This window comes from Hirundo rustica, chromosome 17 (genome assembly GCF_015227805.2).
Source record: "Hirundo rustica isolate bHirRus1 chromosome 17, bHirRus1.pri.v3, whole genome shotgun sequence".
Classification (NCBI taxonomy): domain Eukaryota; kingdom Metazoa; phylum Chordata; class Aves; order Passeriformes; family Hirundinidae; genus Hirundo; species Hirundo rustica.
The window spans coordinates 6,376,443-6,393,538 of NC_053466.1; the positions used below are offsets into that span (position 1 = coordinate 6,376,443).

At 43.9% G+C, this 17,096-nt stretch overlaps 1 protein-coding gene across 18 annotated transcripts in view; it reads left to right on the forward strand.

Moving 5' to 3' along the window:
• Positions 1-17,096, forward strand: part of FBRSL1 (fibrosin like 1) — a 503,813-nt gene that overhangs the window by 57,901 nt on the left and 428,816 nt on the right. The window contains exon 1 of one of the 18 annotated variants that reach the window (XM_040080809.1): positions 7,134-7,148. The exons of the other annotated variants lie outside the window; for them this stretch is intronic. The gene's annotated coding sequence lies outside the window, so the exon portion shown is untranslated. Of the gene's footprint in view, positions 1-7,133; positions 7,149-17,096 lie in introns of those variants that run through there. 18 annotated transcript variants of the gene reach the window in all.

Genomic DNA, 17,096 nt, shown 5'->3' on the forward strand with positions numbered 1-17,096 from the left:
AATAATGGACTTAATTAACTCTAAGCACCTGGATTTTGAAGCTTTGAAAATGATCCTTTCATTGCAGCGCTGCTGAATTTTCTGGAAAGTTGCATCTGCAGGTACAGAGCCTTGTAGGACGTACGTGTGCTGTTCACTGTGGTGCTGGTGGCAGGCACAGCCTGAAACTGCTGCAGGTCTGAGCCTGGGGTGTCCTGGGCCAGCACAGGGCTTGGAGCTGGGGTCCCCCAGGGCAGGTAGGAGCATCTGCAGGGACTTGGGGAGAAGGGACAGCTCTGCTGCATGTTGTTTGAAGGAGAAATAAAACCGACTGAGGGAAGGGGAGTGACTGTGTTGACACAGAAAGTTTCCAACTGTTACATATAAGTTCAGAGCTTAAATTGCTCTTGAAGCAGGCAGATTTATATCCATTCCAAGCATTGCTGCATACTGTTCCCCTCTTCTTTTCTTCCTGCTGCTGTAAATCTGAATGCTCTTGTTGATATAAATATTCTGTCTTTTAAAGAATTTTTCTAAACTTTCCATGCCCTGAATCAAGTCTCATGGGCTTTGCTTTGCGTGGGACGATTAAGTTTTCCCTTTATAAGTCTTTAATCTGCTGCCTTATAAATATTTCCTTGCACCTTTTTTACATAATAGGAAAATACAGAAGGAAGTGTATTTCACATAGAGGGACAGCTGGTATTTGAAGGAGAAAGCTTGTGTTTTTCTGCTTTAAGATGGTTTGTAGGAAAAAAAAACTGCTCTGAAGAGAGCGGCGTGGCCAGGAAAAGGTTCAAGATGGAAATGTGCCTATTCCCTGCTGCATTAAAATGTGCTGGTGTGGCCTCTTAGCAGGGCAGAAGTGAGAAGCAGTGGCAAAACTTGGAAGGCTTTCTTTTTGCTCTCCTGTGACTCTGCACAAAGGCTTTAATTAATGAATCCAGTGATGCTGCTAAATGCCTGTGGTGCTCCCCTGGGAACAGCCCGAGCCATTTGGTCCCCAGAAGGGTACAGAATCCTCACTCTCCGGGCTGGATTGTGCTGCCCTAGGCTGGAGACAGCCCTGGCAAATAACCTTCAGTTTGTTGAGAGGCTTGGCTTGATGTGTGAGAGCTGAAAATATTCAAATCTGAGCGCTGTGAAGAGAGGGATCTCATCATCTTCATGCCTGACAGCAATCCATGGGTGGGCTGGGGAACCAGCACAAAGCTGTGTTTGGGGCTGGGTGTCTGTCTGCCCTCTCTGACTGGTGTTAGTGATGACTTTCATGTCGTAAATGTGTACTTAACCAGCAGCGTGGCTGAGCGAGCTGATGTGCAGCCTGTAGAAGCAAAGGGGCGGCTTTCCATTGTCTTCAGTGAGTTGTGGATTAACTCTCAGGAGAATAATAATATCATGGTTTACTTGGCAGTAACAATGCTAGCAGTGCTGTTTGACTGCAGACAATAAACTGAGCAAGTTATGGAAAACATGATAGCCCTGTCCTGAACAGGAGAGCCACTCAGACGTGAAAGCAATCCATTTTGCATACTATTTCTGTGGGGAACTTTCAGCAGGGTGTTTTGACGTACGGCTTCTACGTAGATGAAGTGCCAGACCTTAACTGGATAAAGATATAATTAAATTTTCAGTGAAATTGCTGAGAGTGAAGTATGAAACCTCATTTGGAAGTTCCCAGAGAGGGGGGAGAGCTGCCTGCCCCCCTCGGAGGTGCAGAGCTTTGGCTGTGGGATGCTCGTTGGGTTTGAGGGCTGGCACCACCACCCTTTGTGCTGTGCTGGGAGGCTCCCCCTTCAACAGGCGTGCTCTGGAGCTGGTGGTGTGGTTTGTCAGGTCTGGGGAGGGACCTTCTGTGGTTTTCAAGTTGTTTTGTATGAACATGCTGCACCTTTTCCCATTTTGGAGCTGCTCCTGCTGATCAGCCCTGCTGTGTTCAGCAGTGTCATTGAGGAAATGGCTCTGGGTTCAGTGCCAAGTTAATGACGTGAACTCTCAAGCTTCCCACAGGAGGACAGGAGCAATGTTTGAGTATTCACACAGGCTGAGCTTCCAGGAGGAGTCCTTGTGAGGCAGCAGTCATGGGCCTTGAGTGTCACTGTTGTTCTCTGCACGGACACAGGTGTGCTGGGGCTTGTTGGCTCACTGACTCGCTGTTTGTCCAGCTAGAGTGACCATTTGTGGTCCTGCCTGGTGGGTTCTTTGTTTTGTGGGTGGCAGTGTAAATTATATAGCTGCTCAGAAAAAAAAAAAAGCATTATTGTTGCATGCTTATTTAAAAATAGGTGAGGAAGACTAAACAGAGATTAAGCCAGGGTTCTTAATAGGAGGAGTGCAAATCCTCAAGGCACCCGATGGTCTGATCCTCAGAGGTAATTAGTAGGTAGCCCTATTAATTTTAATGGCAGCTCTGAGCTGTTAAAGCCTGCCTATTGCCTCTATATTTTAAATATTATTAAATGTTACACATTCTAAGTACTTCATTGCTCTCATTTAAGAAAAAAGGCAGCTCGTTCATTGGGCTCCTCACTGAAAATTATTTTTAGTGCCTGTTGGAAAGCAGGTACGCTCTTCTGGGAGGCAAGCTGCTGTTAGGATAATTGTACTCCAGTGCTGCTCTCGGCTTCAGGAAATCCCTTCAGGCTGTGCTTGGGAAGAGGCACCAGGTGATGAAGGTGTATGTTGGAAATCCTTGGTTTGGAATGTTCCTCTGAAGCCACAGCTGTGCCACGGCGCAGCTTTTGAGTGACAGATGCTGGAAGCGTCACATGGTGCCACAAGAAGTCACTTGATGCTGGAGAAGGGATAAGGGGTCCTGCCAAGTTTTAACAGCCTTTTATTTCTCTGGCTGGTAGGACCAATTCTTGGGGGGCAGAAGCTGCTTTGGAAGACTCCCCCTTGGCATTTCCAATGGCTCTCCTGTGCTTGTGTACCTCGTGTCTCCTTTTACTCCCTTGCTTCTCGCAGGCAGGTGCCTGGGATCTCAGTTGAGCTTGTGACACGTGTTTAAAGAAACTTGGAAAATACGGTTGTTTTGAAGACCTGATTGTGCGTGGGGTTTGTAGCAGCTGAAGATGTTTGTGTGTGGAGGTGACAGTGACTTGTTGCTGGAGGGGAGGATGGTGCAGCTGGCTGTCCTTGGGCCAGCAGTGCAGATGTGACCTCTCTCTGGATTTAGGGGTGAATTGCAGAGTGTTTAACCTTTTTCCCTGGTGCTCTGTGGCATGCCGGGTGAGGTGAGTGCCTAGTGATTCCTTTGAGGGTGTCCTGGCAGCCTGTCAGGTCCCGAGGTGATTTGACACCCACAGTGCTACATTGTTTTTCAGGTGGAAGAGGTCAGAGCATTTCCTAGGCTTTTATTTATTTTGCTCCTGGTTTATTCCAGGTCGAGTTTTGAATGGAGCTGCCATGGGCTATGCTCCAGAAATGCTTCGCTGCCCTACAGCCTTCCTCTGTGTGCAGTGGGGTTGGTATTGCCCAGGGACCCTGCCTGAGGAGCTGGTCAGTATTTTTAGGGCATGAGGTAGTCCTGAGCAGTCCCACTGTGGTGAGGATAGGAGATGCTTGAGAGCATTGCTGTGCTGAGGGCAGGTGGGCATGGTGTGAGCAAGCATCCTTGCAGGTGGGAGGAAGGATGAACTGCAGTGGCAGCCAGTGGTGCCCAGAAACCTCTTACAGAGGTAAACTGCTTGAGTGATGATCCCTTTTTACTCACTTCATGTGTAAAGTTCAACCTGCAGCATCTCCCTCTTACGTAGCAACGTCCTTCCATATCTCCCTTTTATTGGAACATGTGCAAAGTGTTTCAAAACTCACCTATTCTTTCTATATTATAGCATTGGGAGAGAGGGTAGTAAAAACAAGCTCCTGCCATTTCCAAGCAACCTTGTTTGTCTGGCACTGAGACTTACTGCTGCTTGCAGTTTTCTGCCTTCACAAATGGCTGTTAGAACAAGAAGTGAGGCAGCTCTGGATTTGTGCCTCCCTTTGCCTCCCACCCTGAGGAAGCAGGCTCCCAGTGTGGTGTGCATGTATTATAGCAGCTGATTTTGTATTAACATAAAACCCCACCCATGCTGTTATCTTCTGAGGGAGGCATTTTGAAGGGAGCTGACGCTGGAAGATTTTCACAGGCTCACAACAGGATGCTGAGTTACTCCAGCATGCTGCGCTCGGCTGGAGCTCCACCAACAAGCTGATTTTGGTTGAGCAGATGATGTCTGTTAATCTTTGTGAGTGTGGTGGGCTGACTCTCTAAGGATGCCAGGTGTCCACCAAAGCTGCTCTGTCCCTTTCCTCCTCAGCTGGACAGGGAAGAGAAGGTACAGCAAAAGATTTGTGCGTCGAGATAAGGACAAGAGAGATCACTCACCAGTTGTCATCACAGAAAAACCAGGCTTGACTTGGGAAATTAGTTTAATTTATTACCAGTCAAATCAGAGTAGGGTAGTGAGAAATAAGCACAAATCTTAAAACCTGCTCAGGTTTTTTTTCTCCCCTTCTTAAATCCCTCATCCCAGAGGCCACTGTCACTGATGGGCTCAGCTTTGGCCAGTGCTGGGTTCATCTTGGAGCCAGCTGACCTTGGCTCCACTGGAAAAGGGGGAAGCTTCTGCCAGCTTCTCACAGGGACCACCCCTACAGCACCCCAGCCCCTCTACCACCAAACCTCACCACAAACCCAGCACAGTGAGCAGCTACCTTGCTGTTCTGTCAAGCACAGCCTAGAGGACAGATGTTTGATGAAGGCACTGAAATATTTAACTAGGATATTTTTCCCCCTGCAGCCGAGATTGCTTGTTGTGCCTATTAATCTTTTACAAGTCTTGCATCTGCTCAGAGGTGGGCTGTTTCAGGCTTCAAATGAATTCTGGGTGTATGTGCATGGTTTGAAAGAGCAGTGTAATGAACAAACATGATGTGTATGTGAATAAATTGAATGCATAAAGCAGATGAATTAATCTCTCAGTTGCTGAAAGTCTCTTCCAGTAAAAATAATTAAAAACCCCTATAATGTCCCTTCTCCTGTGGGAATTTACTCCTCTCTTTCAGGAGCATCTTTACCCTCCATTTTGTAAAATTAGGATTTCAGTGGGCATGTCCTTAAAGAGAGTTTCTCCTTTCACGTATGATTTTGTAAAGCCTGGGTGCAGCCCTGTAATGTAGGTAATGCAGAGCTCTCACCTCGAGTTAGCAGCTCTCTTGTTTATTAACAATTTATTTCCAGATAAAACAGTACCTTTCTGTAAAGCTTATTGCTTCTGCTTGGGCTTGTAATCAGAAGCACTTGTGTCTCCCTTTCCTCCTGTTGTACCAGGTGTGTTCATCGGGGCTGGGGATTGAAAAAGCAGAGAAACCACATGCATGCAAATCTTCCTTTCCCCCACCAGAAGCAGGCTTGTTGGGCAGTATTTTATGCCATGCTGAACTTCACAAAAAAACCTCACCCCTGTAATTAATAGTTAATAGGGATTAATACTTGTAAAGTTATTAAAAATGTCTCGAGTGCACTTTTTCTTTCTTTGCTACTTCGGACTTAATGGCTCATAGCTGGTTTTCTCCTGATCTATTCCAGCCTGCTTTTCTTTGAGTGTTGCAATTCTGAGCTTAAAATCCAGTATTGTTTTTTAAATACCTCATGGGTGTAATCCAGTTTTTGTTTTCCTTAAAATTCCTTGGCTTTTGAATCCCCCTCTTCTTTTCTCCCTGTATTAAATAAATTGAAGTAAAATGGGGAATTGTCACACAGAGCCATCTAACTTTCCCCTTCTCTGAATAGATGATAAGTTGCTCAGTAAGAGTAGCACCAATTTGAAAATGATTTAGCACAGCCAGAGTTCTGCTAACCACTTTGAGAACATTTCAGGGCAATCCCATGAGATGATGGTGTATGATGATAATTATGCTTTAGCAGAATAGGCCTATGGGATGAGCAGCTCAGGCTCAGACACTTACATCCAGTCTGTGCTTTAAGGTGTGCAATTTATTCAGTTTTAAGAATCAGGTTTTCTTCTCTGCATGCTCATATTTTATATGCAAGATTAACTTGCTTAGTCTGTGAAAATCACCAGATACTTTCTGTTTGTGGGAACCTGCCTAGTTTGAGTGATGTTGCTGTGATGACAGTCCCGGTGATGTCTTCTCTGAGCAAATGTTCTCAGAAAGTGTTCTCACTTAATTGTAATCGAAAATTAATTGTTCGGCTGTCTGTAGTCTTTTTTCATGCCTCATGTATTCTGCCCAGTAACATTCTTCTTTACCATGATTCATTAGTCTTCAGATTGCTTAAAAATATCCTGGACTGGAAAGACATATTAGCAAAGTCATAACTATATTGGCGGATGAATATAATCTCTTTTCAAGTGCCTACATACGTGCCAAGATCACATCATGCATACAGAGAATAAATGAGTGGGCTTGTGAATGAGCAGGCTTCTGAAGGGCTACTTTTGTTAATCACTGGCAAAATTGGCCAGGGAACTTAAAGAAAAATCCAGTTGGCACTTTTTTTAGAGTTTTTATCACGTTTTATTCATCGTCAAGGTGCTTTTTTAATGTAAGAATTCCTTGTTGTCCAGCTGTTCTTCCTTTGAAACCTGCTATGCTGGACCTCAGAATATAATAGACTCTTTAGAGGTGCTTGTAGAATCGCTGTATTAATCGTGCCAGATAATTATGAATTTGTTTTGGCCTGCTTACCTGGTTTGCACATCTCCATCACGGCAGTGCTGTGGGGCAGCCCCCCAGTGCTTGCCACGTAAGCATAAGTAGGATTTTCTAAAGCACTGGCATTGCCTGAGAGGAAAAAATCTACAGGAGGGAGAGGAATTGTGATTCTTATTAGGAGCATAATTGTTACACTGTGATTTGCCATGACTTTCTTGTCTTGCAGATCAGGCCCAGGTGAGGGAAGCCGTCCTGCGTCAGGGGGATGGGAGGAGATGCTGGAGGGCTGGGGAGGCTGCCTCAACAGCTCTCACATCTGCTGGGCGATGATTTTTCTTTTAATGGTGTTTAGCTGCTCTTATGAGAGAGGAGCAAGACATGGGGTCTTGAGTTTAGCTTAAGGATTGAAGCGATGACAGAGCAAGTCCAAAATGGAGCGTGTGGTTGTGAGTACTTCTGCAGGACACCGTGCAGCTTTCACTACATCGTTTTGCTGTGTCAAGGTGAGGGAAGAGAGGGGGAAAAAAAGTGTTGGGGACCTGAAGTGTGACCTTAGAGCTATTTACACTCATCGTGTCTCCATCTGTTCTGCAAACATGGCGTGGCTGTGCCTCAGGTGTGGGCTCTGTTTGCAGGGTGAGCCTTGACTTGACGTGACTGGTTAATGGAACTCACTTTGGCAAAATAATAGAGTGTGTCAGGCTTTCCTTTTTGTTACCTTCATAGGTTATTATGTAGGACATCCAAACTGTCTTTCTAAATATGGTGAGATTTAGTACAAGGAGTACAAGGAAATTAAAATGGAAAGTATAAGCAAGGCAGGCATTTATAAATGATTGAACTAAATTGCACTCAGTAGAATGAGCTGCAGCTGTGACAGTGATGTTTCTTTCTTCAGGTAAATAACATTACCCATCATTACTGGTTATGCTAAAGGACCATAATTCCGTGTTAACATGTCTTATTGCAGCCTGATAAGTCATAGCCTAATCTCCATTACCAGACTGCCCATAAATATTAGCGATACGTGGCACAGGGAAGGGAAGGAATGAAATCTGGTTTTGATGCTGCAGTATCGGTGCTGGCTGGCCTCTGACAGGTTGCAGCTGAGTCATTTGAGATAAAGCAATTCCTGTAACGTGTATGATAACTTTTCATTTTTCTTTAGTTAAATATAAAGCTGTGTTGTCAGCTGTTCACTTTTTTAAAGAAAAAGAGATTGTCCCAAAAAGCCTTGATGACTTTTGCACATGAAGAAATACAAACAAGTTTTAGCTTTAAGGTTATGAGGGTGTTGTGGTGTTGTACCACAAATGCAATACCGCTGTTGTTTTCGCTTCAGTAAGTTATTGCTTTTTGTGGACAATAAAACCACAGGCTGTTGAAATTATATGGTATAATAGTGGAGTCAAATCCACATGCTCAAGTGATCCTGTGTGTTTTTGACATTCTATTAAATTGATGAGTGGGTAAAAGGTTGGGTTTTTTCCCTTTTGCTGCTAGAGTTTGGAAGAAAACAGAGAAACACCTTTTCAGTTAACTACTCCTAGAAAACATACTTGTTATTTTTTGCTTCTTTCCAAAGCAGTTGAGAATGTACATCCCTTGGGATGACCTGGAAGTAAATGACACTGTAGTCCCTTCCTTTTGGACTTCTTAACTTTTTTCAATTCACGGTGAATTGCAACCAGCACTTGTTTATTGCAGAAACCACTTAGATTGAAGTTGAAATCAATGGATTAGCTTTGTTTTGTGACCCTTTCAAAAGAATAGCGTGCCAAACCCGCTGAAACAATTTCCATTGAAAGCTTAGTGGGTTGGTTGGTTTTTTTTTTTTTTACCATCCCTATTCTACACAACAGAATGTGCAGGAGCAGCGTTTTTAACATGTCCAAGTAACGGGGTGGCAAAGAGAAGTTTGAAACTGTTACGTGACTTATGACAGGTGACAGTGTTCCCAACTCAGCTGTCTGCTCCCTGAAGTTGTGATGGAGTTATAATAGAGCAGCACACTGATAACTCTCTTGGACAGCCTGGTCCCTGGGATGGGCTGTGAAAGGGGTGCTCTGTGATCTCTTTAAAAGGTAAATAATTTTGGGCTCTAACGTAGCAAAAGCTGACCAGTAATTGTAAAAATCCTGTCAGGGAAAAGGGCAAGAAGAAACTTGAGACACGGGAGTGTGGGTAAATCAACATGGATCAAGTTAGGGCATGAACTTGGAAAATACCTGTGATTATCTTCAGGGTTTTTTTTCAGCCTAATCCCATAACTAGCTGTGTGCGGTGAGCATGGGGAAGCCTGTCCATCTTCCCCAGCTGCAGAGGTGTGTCACTCTGGATTTGGGGAGGACATCCACAGCAGTGCAGTGATGGATACACTGCTGGTGTTTTCTTGGGCAAGCAGAGTGTGCACACCATCGTGGGTTTGCAGACATAAATGCGAAATTTATTTCCATTGCTTAGTTGTGTGTTTTCCTCTGATTCTGCTGGGTTTTTTTCCATTGTTCTCTGTTACCTATCCATGCTTTCAAAGCTTGCTTTCCCTGCTTTGGATTTATTGAGGGAGCATGAGGGAAAGATGAAATGAAGTAATATATTTTGCTTGTCGTTGTCTTGCTGTCAATTGCGTCTTAGTGGTACCATTACTCATTTTATGACACTTTACTGTACCTGGGTAAGTTTTGCTTCCCTCTGTGTGTTTGTTTGAATTTCTAAACATGTTTATGTGGGTTGCTATACATCCTGAGACTGGAATGTGTGTATATTTCTCAATTCAATTGCTTTTTGAGCTTTCAAATCTTTCCTCTCATCACCCCCTTGTATCAGTCTGGACTTGTGAGAGCTCTCCAGGGCTGGAAGTGAGCTTTATCTTTGTTGGCACAACTAGCTGGTTTGCAGCGTGAGTGTGACAGTGACTGTATGCAGGTCTGGTGGAGTGTAATTACAGATCCCAAAAGAAGATGTTATAGTGAGGTTGACCAAGGAATCTGTATTTTTGCAGAGCTCTGCTCCATAAGGGTGCTTGTGACAAGTTGATTTTACTTACACAGACATTCAGAATGGCTGGCTTTGTTGCATTTCTAGAATCATAGGGTGGTTTGGGTTGGTAGGGACCTTACAGATCATCTCATTCCAAACCCCCTCTTCCCCCCCTGCCACAGCCAGGGGACATCTTCTCTAGACCAGGTCGCTCCACCCTGTCCAACCTGGCCTTGAACACTTCAGGGGTGGGGCAGCCACAGCTTCTCTGGGCATCCTGTTCCAGTATCTCACCATGCTCACAGGGAGGAACCCAGTTCTGTTCCTAGTCAAAATGATCACTATCACACATGTTAGGAGCCTTGACTCCAGGTGGTTAGAGATGGATCTGAGCACAGCTCTGTGCTTTCCCACTCCTGCCTTGCAAACTCCATGTGCAGTAGAAATGTTCTATAAAGCTCACATAGCGTGAGAGAAACTGGAGTTTCTTTTCTGTGTGTGAGAGCTGTGGAGTCCTTTGTGCGTGCATGCAGTTTATGATTCCTTTTGCTAACAATTGGTTTATAGAATGTGGTTAGTGGGATTGGCAAGTGTGTATTGGCTCCAAGGAGCACAATAGTCAAGGAGCTGGATGCAAGCAGCAGGCTGCTAATGCACCCCTACAGAATCCTTGTTTTTGCACTTTCAAATTATTATCTTTGGGCTATACCTGCATTAAGAGCCTCTAGGGTTCAATGCCAGAAGTGTGAAGTTTGTGGTAGCAAGTGCTTGGCTGACTAAGTCTAGTTTTACTGGTTAAAACGGAGGTGTTAAAACTGTTTTCAGTGAGAACTGTTAGCTGAGACTATGATTACAAACTGGTTCTAGAAGTTGACTAAAAGGGCAGTAAACATGTCCCTAATCATAAGAGGTTGATTTTTGAGCATTTCTCACGGGATCATTCATCTGCAGCTGCAGGCTGAGAAATTTTGGTGTAAAGCCTTCAGTGAATCACAGCTCAGGGGCAGGGCATGGAGAATTTGAGAGCAGAGAAAGAGCCTACAGGTCGGATGAACCATCTTTTAGCCCAAAGTGAAGGTGCAGGCCAAGTTTTTTTGTCCCCTCCACCACATTCTAAGCTTTTCTATATCCCAGCTTTTTTGAAAATAAAACGGAGTTTTTCTCTCTGCTCCTTCCCACTGTGAGTTAGAACTGCTGGCTCCCTCGGCATGAACTCACCAACTGTGTCTCCACAAAGTGCAAGATCAGACCAGTCTGGAAACGAAGGCTGTCAAGTTCAATTTCAAGAAGGAGGATTCTTATTTAGTTTTGGTTCCTTCAAATGCAAGCATCAAGAAGACAAGCCAATGTCATCTACCGCATTATTGCTACGTTGTGTTTAGGGTTATAACGCTTACTGTAATACTGACACAGGCTGGCATCTGTTTTGTCTCAGCTCTCGTGCTTGAAAATTACCCAAAGCCATCGTGCTTTTGGGACTGAGATAATGCAGGGGTGAGGGTTAGCCAAGAAGCCTGGTCAACACGGGGCTGTTAACCCTGCTAAAATATCTGTGGGTGACTTGGATGTTGGTAAGAGAGATTGCATGTTGGTTTGGAGGAGAATTCTTTTGAGCATAGACAGTAATTTCGTAATTAGCCCTTAAAATTACATGGTAGTGAAAACTCAGAAACAGAAATTAAAGATCAGTAACATTAAAGCATCTGTTTTATGTTACAGCTATTCTTGTCTAGATCCCACTTGAAGCCCTTTAAAAAGGAAGTGAAAAATATATAGTGTGCTTTGAATTAGTGTGAGGATTGGTTAGAATGGTAAAGATGATTAAAAGCAGCTACTAAACTGGCCATAAGCACAGGCCATGGGCTGCTCTGAAAGAACAGGGAAATATTTTTTGCACAGGCAGAATCATGTGTGTGCTGAACAAGTAGATTCAGTCTTCACTGTTTCTAATATTCAGTGATGTAAAGTTTATCTCAGGTCACATAATTTTCAAACATTTATTGACACAACAGTGATACTTCCACAGAGTACAGGACTTAGTCTCTTAGCATGAACTTTGTGAGTTCAGCTAAGACTTCAGTGAACAGAATTCACAATTTTAAAAAAGTCTAATGGATGTTTCCAGTGTTGTTCTTGTCAGAGATTTTTTTTCATTTTGCTTCTGGTGACAGCCTGTTGGTCAAAAAGAAACAGAAAATTGTGTTACTGGAATCAACTGTTACACCAAATTACTGAAATTTAATACTTCTCCCTACTTCCCCCATTTTTTTTTTCCTTGCTTAGTAGCTGGTAACCGTTCAGGGATAAATCCTTGCATTTTTGCATTCTAGTGGGCCAAGTTACATGTACGCAGCTGGTTTAGGAACACACAGAAATCCTTTTCCTGACATGGGCATTCTAAACTAGCTCAATTCCTACCTACAGGTTCACTTAAGCTCAAACCATTTTTAAGTGGTTCCAGAGTTTGCCCACTGGAGACTGCACTTAGTTACTGTGTCACTGAGAAATCCCGCCTTTGTTTGAGTGGGTGGAACCACATGGCTGGGTCAAGTCTTCCAATATACCTTTCACCTGCCAAGAAAAGTCTGTGTTGAACGGAGTTATGGCCTGAAGCTCTGTAAAACTTGGAGCTGTGTGGGCCTTGATTTTTGTCTCTGGTACTTGAGAAAAGGTTTCGTGTCGTACAGACATGTGAAGTGCTTCAGCATCCCCATTGATAACTGGCTGATGAGTCACGGATCAAAAGCCTTCAGGAAAAAATCAATTTAGCCGTCTTTAACTTTCTATTGTAGAGAAGGAAGATATGGCTTAATTGCTTTTCTATAACAGAGCTATCTTTAAAATTGTGTTGAAAAACATTTCCATTAGTGTTTGGTCTAAATAGTGTTTATGGTATTTTCTATCTAATTTATTCTGCCTGTATGTATTTCATTTTTAAATGTCAGTTTGCCTTTCGATAAAATTAAGTGTAAGGTGATGACTAACATCACAGCTTTTCCCAACAGTTTACACATTTGCATATTCCTAGGGCCTTCATTCAAACAGAAAAAAATACAGACTAGGTAGGAATAAATTATTTGAGGAAACGTTTAAGTGAAAGACTCATAGTGCCAGCAGATGCATTGACTTCTTAATTGTAATTTTTCCTGTCAAACCCATATAAGTTTCTTGCTTTCGTTTGTGTTTTGTGCCTTTTAGGAGTGTCTGAAAGAGACCTGGAAGCCCAGATCTGCCTGGGCTCCAAGGGCAAGAGTGGAGGTCCTTCCTCCCATCCTTCGCAGATGTAACTTGTGAGGAACCCAGGGCCATTAAGTGCTGGTTCTGGAATCCCTAGTGGAGGAGGCAGTTTCTGGCACTGAGGAGGGAAATGCAAACTCTCCCTTTTCCTTGGCCCTGTAATTGCACACACAGGGTGATCAGTCGTGGGAGACACGAGCGTTGGGAGTCGGCAGCGGAAGCCGAACCTCTGGCATGCAGATCCCACTCCGGAGCTTACCCTGGGCATGCTCCGAGCCCAGCCAGGCAGCAGGAAACCACCTGGTTGGTCTTGAACCCATTTTCTTCTTTGACACATGCACATATTACTTGCCGAGCATGTCCCCAAGCACTCTGGTTTTGCTCTGGTCACTGCTGTGAGGTGCAGCCAGGAGAGCATCCAGGGTGCACCACGGTGCTGAGACGCGATTGTGGTTAACACTTTACTGAAAGAGCAGTGAGACATTAAGATCATCTATCTTGTCACCAGAGTGCTTTCCTGCCTCTCGTCACTTTTTATGCCCATTTGGCCTTCAGAAGTATTTTAAGGTTATGAAATGTTAATGCTTGTGGTTTAAGTTTGTCCTGAAAATGCAACAGCAGAATCGTGTATTTGTGCATGGCAGTGGAGCAAAACTAGGCTAGCGGCATATCCAGCCTAAATTTTTGCTGTTAAGCACTGTATTCCTCAGTTCTGAGAGCACTTATAACCCCCGTGCTTTGGAGGAAGCTTTTTTGTTTCCTGGACTCCTCACTTTGCTACCTGCTGAAGCAGTGGCCAGCCACTGGGATGTTCACCTGAGTTTATCTAAAATGGGGTATTTTCTGTCTGCTGACACCATCCAAATCTCTCAAATCCATGACCTCCTCTAGGGCTGCTTTGAGGGAAGAAAGTGTGTAACAGATGTACCTCATCTTTTGCAGGGTGGTCTGGACTGTCATGGTGGTTTAGAAATAAAATGTATTAATAGTGAATGTTCATAACACCACCATTACTATTCGTGTTATTTATTCACAGCTGCTTTGATCCTCCTCTCTTCAGTCTTGGCTGCAGTGCAAGGGGCAGCAAAAAACCTGTGATTTGAAGCCCCAGTGGGAAGGGACGAGCCTGGGGAGTGGGATGTTCCTTCACATGGAGCAAACACTGCACGTGAGGGTGATTTCTGCTGGGAAAAGGGCAAGAGGTGGGAATGGGAAAAAACATAAAATATGTTTGAGGCCAAGAGTGTCTCTGTTTAAGTGAACTTCTGCAGTTAAAAACAGATTGAAAGAGGGGAGGGTACATGATGGGAGTTGGAGGGTGAGAATGTGAATTCAGCAGCACAGATGTGTAGGTCTGACAGTCCAGGGTGGGGTGGAATGCCTGTGTGTCTGGTCTGGGCAGCAGAGTGGAGGTTTCAGACTTAACCAGAGCTACTCAGTTGCTGTGGCAGTCCCATGATGCCTGCCTGGGACAAAGCCTGTGTGTTCTCATGCATCCCCTGCCTCCTGAGAAATGCAGAGATCCCTCTTTCCATGTGTGCTGGTGAGGTGTGATGTCTTAAATCAGCTTGCAGATAGAAACTGTACCCCAGTTTCAAAGGGGTGGTAACTGGGGGAAAAGCTCTGCCTGAATTCCTGGTACGAGAGGAAGCTTTATTCCAAGCAGGCTTTTAAAATACATGTTCCCAGCATTTATCAGAGCATGCCCTGAGCCAAGTTATGATTCTTCTCAGATTTTTGTTCCCAGGGCCAACCCACCCTCAATGTTCATTAGCAAATAAAAGCACCACATGACCCACACACTTGGCTAGCGGCACCCCAGCCATCTTGTAAGCATTTGAAGTAATAGTACAACTTGCATACATTTCCCAAGCAAGCTCAGTAATTTTGTGTTTGGAGAGTTTGAGCCAACTGGTATTACTTCCAAGAGAAACACTGTGTGTTCACCCACTTTACCTTTAAAGCAAGAGAGAGGAAAAAGGTTTGTATGGCCTGTGTTTTGTCATCTCTCCCATGGGGCTGCTTAACTGCCCTCTTGACAATTCTTTTACTGAAGAAATGGTAGCTTTCAACATTTTTCTTCTTGAGTTTCCTTTAAAAAAATATACTGAAAAGAAATCACTGAGGTGCTGGTCCCGGTGGGGAGAGCTGACCCTTGGTGATTGGCTTGTGTTGTTCATAGTTACCCTTTACAGACTCTTCTAGAATTAATCAAAATGCTGCAAACTGGAAATGAATGCAGTGGGAGACTCAGGTGATTGCTGCAGTGACACAGCTCAGGTACCCTCAGGAAGGGATGGGCTGTCCCCACCATCTTTTCATCCATTCCAGCTTCAGATTTGCAGCAAGGCTGGAAGGAACCAAAGGGTTTCTGATAGGCTTGATCAGTTTGGAAAGGCTAAGGGAGAACTGAATGTGTTTGAAGCAGCCTCTGGGGATACTGATGAATGAACATCTGGTAAAAATTAAGTACTGCTTGCTGCAATAAAAAAACCCCAACACAATGCAAGATGGCTAACAGCCGGGAGATGGCTATGGTACAGCAGGTATGATGATACATTCTGCAAACTGCACAGAGATTTCTCCTGCTGCATGTACCCCAAGCCTCACAATCCTAAATAGAGCACAGATAGTACCTACTGCCCTGTCTTGGGCTTTCCCCAGCCCCATTTAAATAGCTCTTCTCTAGACCATCAGGCATCTGCTTCCTAAAGTCCTAACCACTACTGTGAAGTGACCTGTGACTGTGACAGATGGTTCATAAACACATGCATTTTATTTAGGTGGTCAGATTGTGGTGTCTTTGAGGAAGCTGATCTACATAGGAGGAATTTTCAGCAAATTGGGTCCCAGGTTGTAAAAAGAGCCAAAGAAAAGTTTTAAAACTGCTGAAAATGGCCATCAGGTATTAAAATAGCTTTCTTAAATACTGCATCCTCTGCTGATGGGTCCATTGAGTGTCTGGCTTTCAGTTTATATGTCTGAACTCTCCTGTTGTATCCTTTGTGTCTCAGCTAAATATGTTGGAAATCAGGGCAAGTCTCTTTATTTTACTGGACCTAAGGTAAGAATGCTGCTTACAGTGCAGCAGAATTAATTGTAAGGAATCCAGAAGGTTTGAGTTCCAGAAGATTTCTAAGGAACGTCATACTTTTCTATAGAGCTCAATTAACTAATTTTAGTAAATTGACAGCGTTCTCTATTAAAACAGATTAGACAAATCATGTGTTCACTGCTGTCAAGTGTCAGCGGTGGTTGGATTAATGCAAAGTAATGTTGTTTGACTGATTGTTTGTAGCTGTCCATAAGATACTGAATTTGAACGTGGGGTTGTAAATTAACGGATTGGGAGCATTTTTCTCTCCTGATGGTGGTCCAGAGCCAGATTTTGGAAAGAATCAAAGGCAAATGATTTGATTTGGATGTAGTTTGTGAGGGAGAGAACACTCTGTTCCTCTAAGTGTTTTTCAGCGAGGGAACCTGCGTTGCCTGATGTCTTCAGAGATGGTACATCGTGTTCCAGCCCAGGGCTGATGCACCACCACTGCCCCATGGCATAACCAGTTCAGGCTCTGTTCCACCGCCTGTCCAGAAGACTGGCGTCTCAGGAAAGGCTGTGGGAGATGAGAGTTCTGGTTCATGTGAGCAATTTTACCTACTATCACAGAGCAAGGAGGCAGCACTTGGTCGCTGTTGCACCCAAGCTGACTTCTGCAAACCCACCTGGGTAATTACTTGAAGTAGCATTTAATGCCTCAGGTGTACAGTGTGTTTGACAAATACAGGAAAAGGTGTTTTCTCTGAAATGTATCTTTTAGGTGCACTGTGTGTCAATCCCTATTTACTTCTAGTCTCTCTCACTTTGCAGCTTATCTCTGGCCAATTTAAATAAATTGACCTTTGGGGTTTTTGAGGTAGAAAGGAATAAAGATGTGACTAAAATGTCGTGAAAGCTGCTGGGCTGACTCTAGGGATCTCTATACCATGTTATCTTTCCTTTTATCTAAAACTCTGTTCTGATGTGCTTTGATCTTCAAGGATTTTTAAAACATGCTTTTTTTTTTTATGTGCAAATGGCGGCTGAAAAGTTTACAGATTCAGCGTGTGTGCAGTGTAGGGCTCTCTCAAGACTGCTTTTGATATCTGACTATATCTGCACAAAAAAAAATAAATCCTTGAGCGCCTAAACAAGCTTACTTTGTATGATAATACCTGGCTTTTACAGGTGTGTGCTT